Genomic DNA, 19715 nt, shown 5'->3' on the forward strand with positions numbered 1-19715 from the left:
ATCGCGCCGACGACTGGCGGCCGCGGCCCGCCGGGCGCTGTTCTCGGGGCCTCGGCGTCCTCGGGGCGGGTGCCGGGCTCTGTCTCGGGCGCCCGCGCGGGCCGGAGTCTCGGCCTCGCTCTCGCTAGGCGGAGCGCGAGGCGGCGCCGGCAGCCGTGCTTGCGGCGGCGCCGCTTCAGGGGCAGCGAGCTGGTGGCGAGGCCGCGCGCGTCCGCGTTACCGGTCGCGGCCCCCGACGCCACCGGCCCTCGGTTGCGGCCGCGCCGCTCTTACCGTCTTGGCCTTGGTCGGTTTTGGGGGGGGGTTGCGCGGTGCAGGCTCCTTCCCGAGAGACCGGCCCACAGGGCCAGCCTTTGAGTAACACGCATCCTACCTGACGAAAATGGTTTGCGGCGGCCTGTGAACAGTGGGCCGACCGTGGAGCCGCGGCGGTCCTGCCGTCTCGAAACGCGTGCTGTTTTCAGCGCGGTGACTTGGCTGTAGTTTAATATGAGCAACTGTGAAATTAAATGAAAATCATCCTGCATAAATGTTTGTTGTGCATATGAAAGGTAGAACAGAAAGCTCAGAAGTTATTAAAAATATGCCGGGCAGTGTAGTTTAATTATAAAAATTCGGCGTGTCAACAAACTTCCACAGCTTCCACAGTGAAAAACTGTCGGCAGAGCTGAACTCTGGCTTTAATGGAAGTGCTCTTAATACTGTGTTCCCGTGATAAAAGAGAAGACGGTAACCATACAAAAAGAGATTATTATATAGGTTGTAACGTGCTTCGTTCATAACTGCCAAGCGGCAGCCTGTTCTCTAGAACTCACCGCTCCCTAAAATATACGGCTTTATTGAATTCGCTTATTATCCGCCTAATTACAATTGAAACACAATATAGCAATTTGAGATTTCGTATCCTCCTGTCCATTCTCGGAGGCGGTAAACATAGGCATTCCGCCTCTGGAGGCAGGCGTCGGTCTTGGGAGAAACGCTTGAATTTCTGTGCCTGTGTTCTGTAATTTTATTGTTCTGTAAAACAGAACAATAGCAATGTATCTCTCCTAAGTGTATTGTGAGGATTCATGAAGTTAATATGCATAAAGCTCAGAACTGTGCATAATACAGATTCACATGACATTTTTGTTAGTCATAGGAGCAAACTGAGAGGTATAAATCACATACCCAATTAACCGCCGTCTTGTATCTTCAACTTCCTTTCCCCAATTTTTGTGAACTTACGTAGTTCATGGTTCTCTCAGTTAACCTTTACAGCTCAAAATAGGATATCAGTCTGTTTTTCGATCCATCCCATTTAGATGTGTTTATTGATTGACCATATTCATTGCGTCCTTATTTTCAAATATAAGGAAAGTAGCATACCTGTGTTTCCCTTCACCCTCTGGTTTATTTCTGCCCTACCGTCATTAAAGTTTCTAACAGTGGTAGCCTGTACTGTATCTATAATCGTGTACCTTGCTTTGTCTAAAGGTGAACTCTATGTATTGGAAAACATTGAACGGTAGCAGGAGCTAACAGTTACGGTTTGTTTTGTGCGAGGCGCTGTGCTAAGTGCTAAGTACAGGAGATAAATTATCTAAATTTATGATCAAATCAATCCTGGGAGAATGGCCCTAATTTTAGAACCCTACTTTATAAATGGGGTTCTGTTCTTAACACTCTGTTTTATAAATGAGAACCCTGACGTGTAGAGAGGTTTTAGAAAATTCCTAAGACTTAACACCTAATAAAAGAAGGAAGTTCACATGTAGCAGATCTCCTACCAGCGCTTTTCAAAAGATAGGTTATGATGCCCCTCAAATATATTTACAAATCAGTATCATGGCTGTGTTAATATTATAAATGACATAAGTGCAGTGATGGACTCTTACGTTAAAAAATGTAAATCTTTTTGTCTAAGCTACTTGACGGAGCATGTTCAAACCATCAGGTTCAGTACGTTCTCTTTCTTACACTCTTAGCGATTTCTCAAACCTATATCATATGTTAGATTGCTTGATAACCCTACGATAACTATTTGTCCAGTGTTGTGGGCTTCCCGGACTCTCTAGTTAATATTCTTTTGAATATAGATGAGTCATTGAAATTCCTGTAATAACATACATTTTGCTGACAGGCAACTACTTTTTTGTTGGCCAAGACATCTTTTATCTTCTAACTTTTAATAATTTAAATGTAATTAGATTATCTGTTGTGCTAATGAGACATTCTTCATGGAGCCTCCTTTGGCTTTCGTATTTTTTTGATTCTTGTTTTCATTTTCCTGGAATCTGTTCTTTTGTTAGTTTGAATATTGGAGTTGACTGAATCGAAATGACTCTCAAGTAATAGTGACTTAAAAAAGATAGGTTACTCCTCACGAAAGTGTAAGGTGGTCCTTGACTGGGAAAGCAGCTCCGTATGTTTCAGACTTCTATGTCATTTCTCTGTCATCTTTAACACTTGACTTCATTCTCATGGTCCAATATGTCCACCTCAGGTTTCCTCTATCATATCACTACGCACCAGCAAGGAAGAAATGGGAAAGGCAGTGATGTAAGGGAAGGTTCTCTTTCTGTTAAGGGAAGAACCCAGAGGACTCTTAACCATGTACATTGCAATGGTCAGAATCTAGGCGGAGAGCCACACCTAGCAGCAGAAAGGTTGGGGACACTTTTCTTTAGCTGGGTGACCATTGCCGAACTAAACGCTCTTACGTTGTAAGAAGAGATATTAGAGGGTTGCTAGCATCTCTGTACCCTTTCGGAGATCTACGGAACATTTGCAGCTAGATTTTTGTTGATGCATTTTGGGATAGAAATGTCACAGGCTTCTGCAGACTAGGTGTAGTCTCTTTAACAATACGTTTTCAGAAAGGAAAAAAAAATGTAGGTTTCCAGTCTTTCTGCTTTTTGTCAATTTTCTGTGCGAATTACCCCAGACAGAGAGCCCATCTGGACACAGAGATTAAACCTGAACACTTTCACCTTCTTTGTGCCGGTCTTTGTGGTTTGTCCTTCAAGATCTCTGACCACAGGAAACTAAAATTGGGCCAGTTATTGAATATTTACCAGTCAGCACCGAATTTAGCAAGCTGTATTGTCGGTGACAAGTTTGATGGTGGTTTAAGTTTTATTCCTCTGTAGATAACCTGTATTTTCATCATAGGAATCTTTTAAAATTATGTTTTTTTCATTGGAATTTTCAACACTCTTGTCTCTGTGTTTAGGTCAGTGAACTCAATGTGTCTTTCAATTAAAAGATTGAATGGTACATTTGACAGTCATTTTATTAATTGCCTTAGATGTTTTCTGTCTTCCTGATCTTTGTCAATGTATCTATATTCCCATAACCAATGCTATCAGAAGTGTGTTACATTTTTTACATATTCATCGTAATTTTGATGGGATTTTGAGGGGAAATGAAATTTAAAATGTGTTCTCAATCCACCCCCATTTAAAACCTCAGAAATGTACATAAATGTTAATAAAGACTAGGGCTTTAAAAATGAGAATATTTACCAGGATTATTTCCAGCTCACCAACTATTTAGGAAGACAGAGGTATTTTGATAATATAAATATACTTTCTTTTCATCTGTAATGAGAATAAAAATAGCTAAGTTATCAATTCATTAATTTTTCTTTTATTTTTGCCGTTTTTCAAATGTTTAAGAAAATAATCAATGTATTTTCTATTCTAAAGTTAGACAATGCTAGATTCTCTGAGTAGTTTGAAAAAAAGAGCAAAGTTAAAATGACTGACTGTATTGCAATCTTTTCCACGCCTGTAACAGTGTGAAAAGCAGGGTGTTTTTTACATGTAAATAAATGTGGCTTGGGCCCATGTTTTTCATTCTCAAATACTACTAGAACCTGACTGATGGCTTTATGTTAATAAATCTCTGGACATTGAAAGACTACTTTTAGTTTGTTGGAAGCCACAATGCAGCTGAGCAGTGGGGCAGCTGAGAGGAGTGTATGTGTACACTGTAAATGTGGTTATGTGTTTATATTTAAAATGTTATTTGTTGCACATTTTTAATGCATTGACCTCATATGAAACTTTACTAATCAGTGTTTAGAACTGTTTCTTGTATATCTCTGTATACGCATGTACATATGCATCATCTATCTGGGTATGATTTAATTAATTGATTCGTGTTACTGCTTAGCTTTTTTTTCATAATGTGCCCACAGTTTTTTCTCCAAAGGCCTTAAGGAACAATGTACAAGAAGTAAATAAATAACCAGAAGTTATTATTCTTTGTTGTGATATTTGACATAAATCAAATAATTGGCTGCCCTATAGTCCTAGCCATATATGATGAATGAGGCAGATTATTCCAGTGTCAACATTTCTTCCTTGTGTGTACTCCTCCTTCAGACTTGGAACCTACTTATTATATCATTACCAGTTCATCAATTTTTTTCAAAGATGGTGTTGTGAAATGCTCCTTGGCTAACTTTGTGCTTGAGAATTATGTTTTAGTGGATCTGTGGGAACAAGCCAAAATCTGAGTGAATTCAATAGAAACGAGAAGATATTTTGCAAAGGGGAGAAAATAACGTGTGTGGTGGCTGTTTGGGAGAAACGGTGTCCCGCAAGTTTTTGTTGTTGTTCATTTCATTTTGTTTTGTTTCTCAGTATGTAAAAAGAAACAGTGTATTTTTATGCTCCTCAGAAGAAAGCAGCACAAAATGTAATATCAGTCCACGAGAACAGAAAACCGCTAGAGCAACATAGTACGTGGCCAGATGACTGGGTGTGGAAAATAAAGGGAGGTATTGACTCCGCATGATAACTTCGGCAGTTTATTAAGTTAACAGTTGGAAAGGCAGAGCACGGGGTGCAGATCCTGATAGGTGGGCACGTGGTAGTCCACAGAGCATCTTTTCTAATGTTGCAGTTACACCAGCAAAGGGTAAATCAGGACATTCCCTGAAATTAAGGCCAAGGGAGGAGAGTTGGAAGTTTAAAAAGAGAAAAGATGTAAAGGAGCCGTGTAGGGGAGTGGTAGATGAAAGGCCTGGAGAAGTATGACTGTCGGATAGCCTAAAGGTCACTTAAGGTTTGTGCCATCATCATAAGGGAAGCTGATCAGACGCATCCATGTAGAAATAGAGGTAGACCGCTGGGTTTACCCCAAAAATGGTGCTTTTGCCAAGTGAGTTTAAACAGTGAGAAAAAGACAGGAGAGTCAAGGAATTACGTGAAAGAATCATCATTTTGATTGACCATAGTATTTAAGCTGGCTGAGGACAAGAGGACACCAAATGGGCGAGGGGCAGTGAAAATGCAATGTGATTTGAAGTTCCTATGGGTAGGAGGATTGTGGGGGCCTGGGTCTTGCAGGAAGTGATCTCAAATGCCAGTCGGCAGTGGTTACAGTGGGATGCGTGAAATTGAGATCATGAAGGGTATGCAGATTATTTGAAATGACAAAATCTGTGGTTAATTGCTTATGTAGGGTGAAGAATAAGATCAATAAGGGAGAAGGCTCAAGGATGTGAGTAGTTAGGGTGTTGGAAGCATTATCTACAAACATACTGAAATCAAGACTAATTAGGACAGGTGACTTGTAAAGAGGATGACAGTGAATTAGGAACTGAAGTGATCAATAAACAAGGGTGAATTACCCAGGTATTGGTGAGTGACATCAGTGAGTTTCATAATTGATAATATAAAGTAATTGTAAGAGTTTTAAGGTTGGGCATTTTTAGGGAAGTGTGAGGGAAAATGGTTTCAAGGGTCTGATGAAGAGCAGGAAAGACAGCTACCCTACATCCAGAGCCAGTGGTTCGAGATCTTTTCAGGAGTGTGGAGAACAGTCACCACTTGAGAAGACTGTGCAGAAACATTGACCTCTCCAGCAGAGTCAAGTTGAGTCAATGTTTTAATTTTCCTCTGTATATTTAAAAAAATATGAGTAACACTTTCCTCCTTTACAGCGTTCTTGCCCCCCTCCCATCTGCTTCATACCTTCTGTACCTTTGTATACTTTTCTTCTATAACTATTAGCTCTTCTTTCACAGTTTCTCTCTGTATAAACATTGCCTTTTCCCCTGGGAAAATTATCCCATTTCATTTGCCTGCTCATTAAATGTCTCTTCTCATTGTTCTCTCTGCGGTTCAGCTCATTATTAAGGTTTTTAATTTTTCCCCACACAAAAAATTTTCATTTAAAAAATCTCTGCTATCTTGTCTTATGGATGCACTGCCCTCTCATTTCCTGTTGGCTTGTTTTATGAGTACTATGTAAACTTCCTATACCCTGCCTGCGGTGATGATGTGTGATCAGTGACATATGTTGCCAGAGGTTATGACCATGATTCGTCTTCTGGACTTGGAAACTTTTCATTCATCTCAGTGTCTCCTGTATAAGGTTTATTCCTGTTTTCTGTCCAAAGGGCCCACATTCTCTGCTCTTCCTCTAGCCAGATGTTTCTCTTGCCTGCTGTTTGGTAGAAGTAAGTGAGGGAGTCAAGAATCTAATTAAGCCTGGGTGCCCCTCCAAACAAACCTCGCAGGGCTTTTCCCTTTTCCCAAGATTTGCCACATTTTAGTTCAGAGCAACTCTCACAGCAAACAGTGTTGCTACAAAAATCTAAGAGTATGTCCAGAGTTTAGTGCCAATCTTCTTATTGAATATATGCCAAGTATTCTGCTAAGCAGTTTGAATGGAGTTAACCATTTCATCCCCACATCAGATCTTTGAAATAAATCCTGTTCTTATTCCCAGTTTGTAGAAGAGGATAGTGTCAGAGTCCAAATAATTTTACCAAGGTCACAATATAAAATAATTAACCCAGTCCCAGACAGTTTGGCCATAGGGTCCATGCCTTATCCACCATGATTTACTACCAAGATTCAAGGAGAGACTGTTCTGCATTTCTCCTTTTCTGTAATCTGAGTTAGACGTTTGTCCCCTTTGGGTCTCCCATTTCAGAAATGATTCCTCATTTCTCCACCTGTCTTTCCTTGGTGATTTTCTAGTGTCTTTGGCCTTTCCTGTGGGGTGATCTTCTTCTGTATTTTTAGAAAAGGCATAACTATTATGGGTAAAGTGTTTTTTAACAGTTATCTACATTAATCATATAAGTCTAGCTGCAACACTGGTGTTAACGTTTTCAGCACTGCTAATTATGGATGTTTCCATTGTTTTAATTTTTGTCCCTTCTGGTTGAATGTGAAAAGAATCCAGGGTAAATCTGAATTCTCTTAAATTATAAGCAACATTGTGTTTATGTCTACATTGGTATTTTTTTTTCCTGTAGTAAAGCTCTAAAAATTTCATTAGACCTTAGACTTGTAAACCACAAAAGACATTATATAGGAAAAACATGTCCCTACATGCACATATAGTACCATACTTCATTTTGTAAACAAAATGGGAAACTGAAACTTGTATACGGACCTAGCTACATGAAATGAAAAATATTTTCCATTGGATTTACCATTGGGAATGAGAGTAAAAAGAGGTCAGTAAAAGCAGAAAAATGCTAAATCCTAAATCTTGCAAATATATAGGAGAACAACAAATGAACATTTCTCATGTCCTCATAAATATAATGTTATTTACAAATCACATAAAGCACATAAAATAGCTCTAATGGTAATAAATATGTATTATCATTCTAAATCAAGCCATAACTAATGGATACCCAGGGAAGGGTTTAGCTTATACTGAGGCTAGGTGTCTTGCAAATGAAAAGCTATTTAAGTGCTAAAATCAATTGACTATATCATACCATGTTTTCTGATGGGAATAGTGCACAAAAGATGCCTGGAAGTTGTTTGTTACAATGGCTAAATGAGGTTGTACCTCTGGTTATTATCAACCCATACATTCGTCATTATAAACCACTTCATTTTTATTTTATTATATTGATTTACCTTAGCACCCAAGACAGTCTGTACTCCTACAAAATTCAGAAAACATTGATTTACTTAAATTATTCAACACTTTACTGTACGGCTATTATGTCATTTAACATTTTAGACAAATCAATACAACATTTTTAATTGCCTGTCACATATCTAAGGTGTCACAAATGTGTTTTGCTGGAATCATTAATTTGCACTATGTTGATGACAGTTTTATAAATCAACTAGTTTAAAACAGTAGCGTATGTGGGGAAAAAGTACTAGGATATGAAATGAATAATTTAAACTAGTTGGAATATATAACACTGCCGAATACTTTATTAAGGTTATAATAATTCCATTTCTCAAATAGCTGAAAGGTATACTGCTGTCTTCTGTGGACATTGTATATGATTTTTTTTTTCTTTAAAACACTGCATAAGTATAATGGATGAGATGGTAAGTAAATTCAATGCAGTGTTTTCTATTTTGAGAAATCTGCTGTAGAGAATTTTGCCTGCATGGCAGAGGAATAATTGTAATTTTGAAGAAAGATATACTTCAATTGATAGTTTGCTATTTTTGTACATTAGAAGAGACCAAAAAAGCTGATATTTAAAATGGTGAAATGAACTTATACAGCAAGATGATTATCTAAAAGTGTTATGTGAACCTGCCTGTCTTCTTTCTGATCGTTTTGGAAAGAGTTATTGTGAATGTCGGACTCATTCTGCTACCTAGAAAATAAGCCATATATGGGCAAGGAGTTATGCCTGTTTTACTTATTTGCTATATGTGTAATATAGAGTAATATACCTGTCACATTCCTGACATATAATAGGTAGTCAGTAAATATTTGTTGAATAAGCAGTGGATCAAAAAGCATAATTTCTGTTCTGTTGTTTATTTAATTGGCTTACTTGCACAAACCACTTGAGGAACCTATACTTGTATTTTCCTAATAAATAATACTGAGTTAAATGAAATATGTGCAACATAAAGATAAATGTCAAGTTTAAGTGGACACAGTGACCATATTACATTGAACCCAGAGTAACTATTGCTAAAATATCACCCCATATATTATAGAATAATGAGAAAAAAAATATATATATATATATAGCAGAGCCCTAAGAAGGAAATAAGTCAACCAAAGTCATAGCAACCAAAAGTTAACAAGGTAAACACCACTGGTATTTTGGAGAATCATTTTGCACATGCATATGAGTTACTATGTTCCAGTGACTTTCCTGTCAGCTCTGTCTAATACTATCAAGTATTAGAATATGTTTATTATTACCTAGTTTAAGAACAGGAATATTGTACACTTGAAGGGTTTATATTGTATGAATGAGTGTGCTATTATAATTACCATAATTATTTACTTACTGATCTTTATACTGTGTATAATGCATCTATCATGATCCAGAAACAGTTGTAGATAATTTCTTGAAATTGAAGAACTTTGCATCTGGGAAAGAAAATTACAAATGAACTTTAAAACAAAAGTGTATGGAAAGTGATAAACTATAGGAAGAAAGTGGTGTAGGAATATAAACTGTGTTAATGCTTCTAAAACCATATGTGGGGGCTTCCCTGGTGGCGCAGTGGTTGAGAGTCCTCCTGCCGATGCAGGGGACACGGGTTCGTGCCCCGGTCTGGGAAGATCCCACATGTCACGGAGCGGCTGGGCCCGTGAGCCATGGCCACTGAGCCTGCGCGTCCAGAGCCTGTGCTCCGCAACGGGAGAGGCCACAGCAGTGAGAGGCCCGCGTACCACAGAAAAAAAAAAATGTGGTAAAGGACTGTTTTCCCCCAATGTGTCATAAGCAAATACTTTTGGGAAAATCCAATAAAAAAGTGAAATTCTAGAAAAATGAAAATAAAACATATAAAATGTCACAAATTATAATGATTCGATTTAGCAGAGACAAAAGTGTATTTCAATAAATACATCAAAACAAGTGTGGCATAAAGGAGAAAATATTCACAAAATATGTACCTCTTGATGGTTGAAGTAAACATATTGAAGATAAGAGAATCACTGTTGCATTTGTAACATTGTGTCATCACACAGCAAGGGTAATCGGAAATTTGTGAATGAAATAGCTATTCACTGTATTGAATATCTTTAGGCCTGTTTTAAACAGGTGTATCATTATTTAAAGTCTTTAATGTGATAGTGTGCTTGCTGTTTAATTGTTAATTTATCTAGAGTGGGTTTGCAACCTCACCACTTGAAAGAGGTAATACATATTTAAACTCTAAAACTCTTAAAGTCTTTGAAAAACACTCATGTTAGAGAAGGCAGTGTCAGAGATGCATGTTGACAAAAGTGAGCAAACAGATTATAAAGCAAGTTCAACATGTTCATTTATAATTTTTAACCAAATGTATTTAGAAAGTTATGCTCTATATTTGAAATTAATTTACCCTAAATTTTACAGTGTAAATCTGTTAAATTTAAATAAGATTTTTGATTAAATTTTTAAAAAATGGATTCAAATTTATGAATCTCTTATTGATGGATCTACTTAATAGAAAATAAAATCCAAAACTTTATATTAAGTTTATAACATGATTGGTGATGACTTTCAACTAAGATGATGACCTGGGCTTCCCTGGTGGCACAGTGGTTGAGAGTCCGCCTGCTGATGCAGGGGACACGGGTTCGTGCCCTGGTCCGGGAAGATCCCACATGCCGCGGAGCGGCTGGGCCTGTGAGCCATGGCCGCTGAGCCTGCGTGTCCGGAGCCTATGCTCCGCAACGGGAGAGACCACAACAGTGAGAGGCCCGCGTACCGCAAAAAAAAAAAAAAAAAAAAAAAAAAGATGATGACTTATTTCACTGATAATTGTCATTAAATTATGAAATATGTCATAACAATTCCTAGGAATGTTTTTCTTCCAAACTTCTAACTTTCCTTTGTCCTTGGATCTTATCTGCCATTGAAAAAAGCACGTGCATTCCTTCATTGCATGGAAGGATTAAAATCATTAAACGATAGCAAAGGTATGAGGCAGATTAGCAAGTTAGACTGTCCAGTTCACATCTTTAAAGATTCAGGAACAAACTGGTCTTGCAGAAACACTAGGAATTTGTTCTGTACTTCAAAATTCACAACTGAACTTTTGCCTTGAAAAACATCCTACTTTAGCATGAATTAACATTTGTTTATAATCAGTTTTTATATTATTACCTAGTAGAAGAAAAATTGAATTTAATACATGTGACTAAACATTTTTAGTTTATGTGACTCATTTTTCTCAAGTCGCCAAAGAAAGTAGTGTTTGATTTACATGTTGGTGGGACAGTCTTAATCTGGTACAAGCTACCGCCATTAAAACATATTCCTAACATGACTTAAAGTCCAGCTCACATCTTACGTCTTAGTTATATAGCTCACAGCTAGTTGTGTTTGTTGGCAATGGATTAAAAAAAAAAGATTTCTTACTTCATATCACCATTACGTTAAAATAATGATTACCAATACCTGTATTCACAATATCAGTACATTTAAGTTACAATTAAGAAGATCTTTTGGCTTTATTTGCTCAAAGTTGGTCTTTTGTATCTTTGGCCAACTCCTGACTATGTCCAGGTGTAGTGCCATTGGAAAGCATCCTGTGACCTTCCTTCTTACAGCAGATTCACCTGACATTTATAATCATCATCTTCAGTAGTGTCTTTCACGAATGTCGGGGCAAAGGTATATGTTTATATATTAGTTCGTTGGTCTTAGAAAATCAAAGTGCTGCTTTATAAGAAAAGCTACAAAACACTAATATTTGTATGTGAAATATATAACTGCTTCTGTCAGCTTTTTTATTCAAGTCTTTCAAATAATCCTCTTATTTTTAATTTATTTTGTTTAATAGTTTGGATGTAAGTGCTGATTAAGTTTTGATGATCTCATTGCTTCACTAGCCAGTAAATCTCTGCAAATAAAACACTAGATTTCATGCTGCAGCAAGTTTTAGGTACAAAACTGAACTCAATACTAATGAAACCAGAGCACATAATTTGGGACTGTAGTTTTTTCAGAGTCCTTTCCAACATTATTATTTGGTTTAATAATACTGTTATTTGGTTTAATAATATTTCACAGAAGAGTTATGTCTTCTTTTCAGGAAAAAAATTGTAGTGAAGCTTGTTTCACCATCTCTAGATTGGGGTTAAAAATACTCATTTCAGTTTCCTAATTTATCTAATAATGTTAAATAATAAATTTTAAAAATATATTTTATTAAAACTTTAACTTGTAAAACTAGTATTTCTTGCAAAACACGATTAGCAGAATATCATTATTCTTTTGTCTGTAATCTAGAAGTATATCAAAGTGGAGAAATTTCAAGGTAAATCTACTCATCATATTGCATTTGAGTTGTGCTATAATTGTCATTCTGTGGGGAAAGCAAAGATGTATTTGCTAATGATATCTATTCAAAATATTGTCTTCCTGACTTTTGAGGTGTCCTGGCCAGAATGATATCCTATAGGCATACTCCTTAGGTAATATTTTATACATTGTTTAATTAAATTGTTAAGATATTGGGTATACACTAGAAATATTATTATATATTTACAATTTTGCCTAACAGTTTTTTTCCATTACATGTCATATATTCTGTTACACTTGTTCCCACTGCACACCTTTTGTTCATGCTTCTACTCAGAGCTCTCCACAACTCTTTGCTGTGGTAATCACTGTTTATATTTTACATATTAGGTTAAATATTTCCTTGGTGAGGCATAATTAAAATAAAGTGAATTCTTTTTTCGTTCCCCAAACACCCTATCCTGTAACTTTGTAGCACTTATTCTACTTTCAGATTATATATCTATTGTGTATTATTTATACTCATCAGTAAAGTTAGGGATCATGTCTCATTCATCATCATGTATATGGTTTTTGACATGCTGGCTCTACGTTGGAGGTCTCTAATGATTACATGTTTAATGAGTAATTGGATATTATTAACAGTGATTACATAGGTCAAATATATAACTAAATGCTTTTTGGACTTTTCCATGGAGTCCACCCTTCTCAGACTCTCAACTGGATGATTTAAATAGCTTTGTTACTGTGTTTCTGTTGCATTTGATCCACTAGAATCAATTTTATGTCCAATAAAGTTGTCTTTTTAAAAAGAAAGCCAATTTAAGTCGCTTTCCTCTGAGAATTTTCTTACTGAATGTAATTGAAATGATTGACAAGGCCATTCATAAGTTGATCACTGTCTAATTCTCAGAAATAATTTATTGCCAGCTTTCTTCAGGCTCACTATTTCATGCACACTGGTTTTCTAATATTTTTTTATACACTCTAACGGTTATTCCTCCATAGAACAAGTGACAGGTAGTTCAGGCCAAACTTACAGAATAAATAGAACAAAATATTCAGTGATTCACGTCAAATAGAAATTAATTTCTCTCTCATGTAACACATTGGCGTAGGCAAAGGATCCTTCCAACTTGCTGATCTGATAGCTTCCTAGAGACTTGTTTTGCGTTGCTTAAGCTAGCCATCAGCACAATATACGAGTTCCAGCCCTCAGGAAGAAGAAAGAAGAAACCAGATCCTTACAGGGCATGACCTGTAAGTTAAACATATTTCCATTCATAGCCCATTGGTTGCTCATTTTGCAGGGCCACACCTAACAGTCTGGGGAATGTGGATATGTGTCCTGCTTAAACTTGGAGGAAGAGGTTTTATTTATTAAAAGGAGAAAAAGAATACTAGGGAAAACTAGCTGTGTTGGTTACAAGGTCTTGGCATTTGTTACTTCCTTTGCCTGAAATGGTTGGACTGCAGATTTTAAAATGCTTAGTTCCTAGTTACTATTCAAGTTTCAAGTAAAATTAATCTCCTTAGGTAAATTTAACAACCAAGTGCATGTGGTCTCCATCATTACTGTTCATTAAAATTTTTTTTCATAGCACTCATCACTACCTGAAAATATCTTGTCCAATTATTGATGTACTTTTCTATTTGTATGTTTAACTGTCCTGTTCCCTTTCTGCTTCTCCATAAAAATGAATGCAAGTAAGCCCCTTGAGAACAGGAATTTTGTCTGCGTAATGCTCTATGTCTGTGCTTTCTGCATCTATAAAAATACCTGTCGCATAACTCTCAAAAAATTATGGAATGAGTGAATAGAATGACACAATTTTATGACATATGAAGAAATATTCACTTTTCTCTTTCATTTCCTGCTTGCATGAGACAGAGATGTATATAACAGTAGCTAAATATGTAAAATAGTATACTGGTGTAACACACAGAATCAGAAGCAATTCAGTCTATATTTTAAAGATATTTTTATTTTTATGTACATATAAGACATAATCAGTTCTTTAGTAAAGAGCTATGATTCATAGCAATATATTCTCTTAACATTATATCTCAACTTATTTTTGTACAATGCGACTAATTATCTAAGGAACTTCTACCTAATTATTTCTCCCAGAAGGTCACATGATTCCTGTATGACATGCATTTCCATTACCAATAGCACAGCTACTGTGATAAGCAAATGCAGTCACATCTAGTGCTGTTAACATAGAGGGATTGATGGCTGTCATAAGAACAACTAAAACTTAGGCTAAGGATACTATATAGAAGGTGTGACCTTTTAGTAGTTTTGAAGGAGAAACAAATTGTACATAGAAGAAGTGCACTTTAGAAAATAGAATAGTACTTGTAATTTCTAGAAGTAAGAATGACCTGCCTTATGTAGCCTCAGATGATCAAGGAGAATAAGTCGTTGTTGGGCTTGAAAACATTTTTCTTTCAAATGCCTTTTTTCAAAAGCTCAGTTACTTTTGTTCTATTAACTTCCCAATTTGCAGAGTCTAGACTTTGATCCTAAAATATGATATTTCATCACTAGTATCGCTCTGTGTTTCTGGTTAACTCTTTTAATTTTTTTTGTTTGTCAAGGGCAAGCTGAACGTTAATTAATTTCATTTGCATTAACATTATCTCTAAATAATTGGATTTGGTGTGATCCCATTACCAGATTCCCTTACATAAGACAATCTCATTAACAGCCCCCCCCAAGATGTCACTTTAGATCCATTTGGTAACAGAGATACAGACATAAACTCATTACATGATGCACTCTCCATTCTTAAACTGACGAGGTTTGCTTTTGTTGTTTGAAAGCAATATGCCTGAAATCTAGTATTTCTGCAGAGGATAAAGAAAATTATTTTCAAAGAGAAAAAGTTTATAAACTGAAGGAAAGAGAAAAGGAAAGAAGGAAGAAAGCAAAAAAGAAAAAAGCAAAGGCATAAATTATTCCTAATCACATTACACAATACTATTTATTAAAAGTTATAGAAACATTTGTGCAGGCTTTGGTTAACCTCATAGAGCTATTTATTATCATTCAAGGCAGTTAAATTTTTTGAAGATAGAAAAATATAAATACTTTGTCATTTATTGTCATTTCTATTGAGACTAGTCTTATCCCTCCAAAAATTAATATGAAATGTGCATCTCATTTCGATTTCTGGTAAGAAATTAGCAATACACTAAGTCTGCTGAATATATTTGGTTAGCAAATCTAAGACGCTGCCTCACTCCAGTGTCCTCTTCTTACTGAACTATAAGGATATAAGTGGTGATTGGGTAGGAGTCAGTTGGGGGTGGCCAGTACTCAGGCAACCAGAGAACAAAGCTTCTTTATTTGCCCTGTACTAGCCTGGCATTGATCCAAACTGAAGTGCTGTGGGCCAATTACACCTGATATTACAGGCAGTTTTCCTGGCATGCTCTTCTATTACCAAGCCCGTAGAGAATCTGCACTTCTTCGCCTTGGGAACTTTTATGGGGGCAGAAAGCAAGAAGTGTAGGAAGATGAGGTTTTTTAATCCATTGTTTAATATATAAGTTTTGTTTACAAAAACAGTCGTACTGTACTGGAGAACAGCAGTTTCTGCCTCACCTCTTCATATCTATGTTTTTCACTCCCCAGAGGCAGTCCTATGCAACTCATTCATCGATTTCTTCTTGCATATTTCATTGTATTTCTGGATACTGTTATAGCCTATATTACCATTTCTAGATTTCTCCATTGATCAACCAGTTGACTGCCAACCGTGAAAGATGAGAATATAATCTCCTTATTCAACGTCCTCTTACCCATTTCCCTCACCATATACTCTTCCCAATACTCTTGTATCTCAATTTCTGGTTCAGTATTTAGTGATTACATTTTATGGTTATAAATGGTTATAAATGTTATTTAAACTGACTCCTGTCATTTCCTGTGATTACATTTCCATTTAGGACAGCCTTTGGTTTTCTTGGTGCTAATAATTACCTCATTTGGGTGTGGGCGGGTTTTCTTTCTGCCTATTGCTGATTGATTAACGCAGACTTCCTGAGAGAACTGTGAGACTCTTCCCAAAATTCTCGGATCACTTTACCAGATAAACCACCAGTTCCATGCTTTTTTTCTTGGACTCATTGTTCCTTAAAACACTCTTGTCTTCATCTTGCAGTTGGAATTGGTTGTTTTCTAGACCTGCAAAACAGCTGTTGTAATGGAACCTCTTCTTACTATGCTTGTGGGAAGTCTTATACCTTTTTACTCTATTCAATACTTGTTTCCTGGTTCCCACATTTTTTCTTTTCATTGTTAACTTTTATAGGTTTTATGAAACATACTCTCCAGTAGCTTCTTGAAAAAAACAACAGATAAAGGTAAACATTTTGAGGTCTTGCTGTCCTTAAATGGTCTTTATATTCTTTGCTCTTTTGGTTAACATTGATATAGATATTTTGGTTAAAATATTGAATTGATTGATGTTTTGGTCAAAACAGCAGTTATTTAGTATTAGCTTTGTGAACAGTCACTTCGACTTGCTCTCAATATTCATTTGCCTCATTTCCCCCTCCCCCCTTTTTTTCCTTTGGGTTATGAGTGTGCTTATCCAAAAAAAAAAATCAATTACATACCCATTATCAGATTTGGTTACTATAGAAAGACTTTGAATAACAGTGGCTTAAATCAAAGAGAAATATTTCTCTCTTCAGAAACTGTCTAAATATTGTCCTTTGAGGGCCGACATGCTAGCTCTGCAGCATTAGGCGTTTAGTGTATCCACTCTTATTTCTCTATCATCTTCCTCACATGGCTTCTATTTTATTATTTGTCATGGCTGGTCCAGCCACTTGAGCACGTGCCAAACAGCCCGAAGAGGAGAAGGGGAAGTGGAGGATTCCTCCCCTTTAACAGCAGTCGCAAGAAGTCACACATACCAGTAACCTCATGGGCCAGAAGATATGGTTCTTTTTGGTTTCTGAATGCCCCTTTTGCATAGCATTGTGGTATTTTTTTCAAGAACGCATTTTCCTTTTCTGTGTTTTAAGATTTACTTGAAATTTTTTGCTCTTGGTATGGGCACATATATGGTGATCTCTGGATAACTATTTATAATGAAAAGTGAGGCACTCAGGTGGCAATTGGGGGCATTTTGTGGATGGGTCTCACTTATAAAGAGTTTTACCATAGGGTAATTAGTAAGAGAGTCTGTTACTCCACTGGGAAATCCTGAAGTGTCATTATTTTTTCACATTTGGTCTGTCCACTGCCCAGAAAAAATCCTGGTAAATACGTTGAGGAAGAGAGCAGAGGGGTATCAGCATGCACTGTGCAGACGTGCGTTCATCTTTTTTTTTTTTTTTACATCTTTATTGGAGTCTAATTGCTTTACAATGGTGTATCAGTTTCTGCTTTATAACAAAGTGAATCAGCTATACATACACATATGTTCCCATCTCTCTTCCCTCTTGCGTCTCCCTCCCTCCCACCCTCCCTATCCCACCCCTCTAGGTGGTCACAAAGCACCGAGCTGATCTCCCTGTGCTATGTGGCTGCTTCCCACTAGCTATCTATTTTACATTTGATAGTGTATATATATGTCCATGCCACTCTCTCACTTTGTCACAGCTTACTCTTCCCCCTCCCCGTGTCCTCAAGTCCATTCTCTAGTAGGTCTGTGTCTTTATTCCCATCTCATGCATTAATCTTTAGTTTCATTCCACTGCTATGTGTAGTTCTTTGAGTCCAGAGCTTTACTGATCCAGCCTTCTCAGAGAGTGTATTTCCTCTATTCTGCTGGAGTGGGAAAGGTATGTTTTCTTGGCAGTAAAGCCTTGGGGGGAAAAATCTGGGGGCCCCAATCATAGTGTTTTCAGTCTCAACCCTCATACTCCAGCCTTCAGAAATAGTTGTTGCCTCCAGAGTTCTAGGTCTTCTGGTTTTCTGTGGGATAAATCAGCCAGTTTATAATTGGCTCCATGCCCTTAAGGATTATCTTTCTCTCTCCGCTAAGTAAGTTGCTGTCCATCTGTCCATTTTCTATATGTAAAGATTTGTTGACTTTTATTATCTTGTACTTGTCACCTTTTCAGTCCTTTCTCTCCTTGTTGGAATACAATTTAAAATTTTTATTTTCTTTATTGTTGTAATAGTGAAATTTGAGGAGGGACCAGAGAGAAAAATGTGATCATTGCTATATATGTGAGTGGAAGTTCCCTACGCTTACTTGTAGAGTACCTTTGAAGGTAATAAAGTAACAATTTCTACTGTAAATAAAAGAGAGGAGTAGAGATTTTTTGTTCCCAAAGAAGACTCATGCCCAACTCCTTGTCTGCTTTCCAGTGAGCTGGCAAACTGTTGAGGTGGCATCTATTTGAGATACCTTGAGGCTGAATCTTAGGTACCTGAGCTCACAGTCTCAGCAAGAGGAACAGAACACAAAGCAGAGAGGCCAAGAAAGACTTCAACAGTGAGGACATGAGCAGTGACCACCATGGCCAAATAAATGAGGTCATTCACTAATTTAGTCATCCAGGGAGAGGAAGGGTCCTTCTGACACACCCTGCCTCTGTCAGAGCTGTTAAACTAGATGCCACCTAGAAACACAGATCTTTGATGAAGTACTGTCCTTTGTCATTCCTGCTAAAGATCTTGGCCCTAATTTGTCACAGGATTCATAACACTTCCTTTTCTGTGTGTGTTTTGCCAAATTTCTCCTACTAAGACTTTACTTACTACTTCACTAGAAGGAAGATTAATCTGAATTACTGATTATTTAAAAGTGTGATAGTGAATTCTGAGAATTTGGTCACTCTTTCTGAAATGTTTTAATAATTTGTTTTTTTCCTTAATTTACCTCAATTTAAAATGATAAGGTAACCAGTTCTTTTTTTATGATACAGCCATAATTATGGAAAAAAAGCACTAAACATATTGCCCTGAATGTGGCTGGTTACATTAGAATGTACTTGGTGTATTAGCTACTTATTTCTGCTGTAATAAATCACTACAAGTTAGTGGCTTAAAACAACAGAAATTTATTGTTCTTATTCTGCAGATCAGAAATCTAAAAGCAGTCAGCAGGGCTGCATTCCTTGGAATGCCCTAGGTGGGAAGGGAGGGTGGAGGAACTTTATCTGTTCCTTTGCGTTTTCCAGCTTCCAGAGACCATCATCGTTCCTTGCCTCAGGATCCCATCCTTACATCATCCAGACCTCTGCTTCAATCATCATATCTCCTTCTCTGACTCTAACTTTCCTTCTTCCATGAGAACTCTTTTGATTACATTGGGCTCACCCAGATAATCCAGGATAATCTTCTCATCTCCAGGGTTCTTAATTTAATTACTGCAAAGTCCGTTTGCCATGTTAGGTCACATAATCACAGGAAATGAACATCTTTGAGGGACCATTATTCTGTCTACCACACTTGGAATCATGAAATTATCTCAATTATTAGATCTAATTACAATACTTAGTGTGTTCTAATACACACACACACAGCATTCCAAAGACTGAACTCTATCCTATT

This window comes from Mesoplodon densirostris, chromosome 20, assembly GCF_025265405.1.
Source record: "Mesoplodon densirostris isolate mMesDen1 chromosome 20, mMesDen1 primary haplotype, whole genome shotgun sequence".
Lineage (NCBI taxonomy): Eukaryota > Metazoa > Chordata > Mammalia > Artiodactyla > Ziphiidae > Mesoplodon > Mesoplodon densirostris.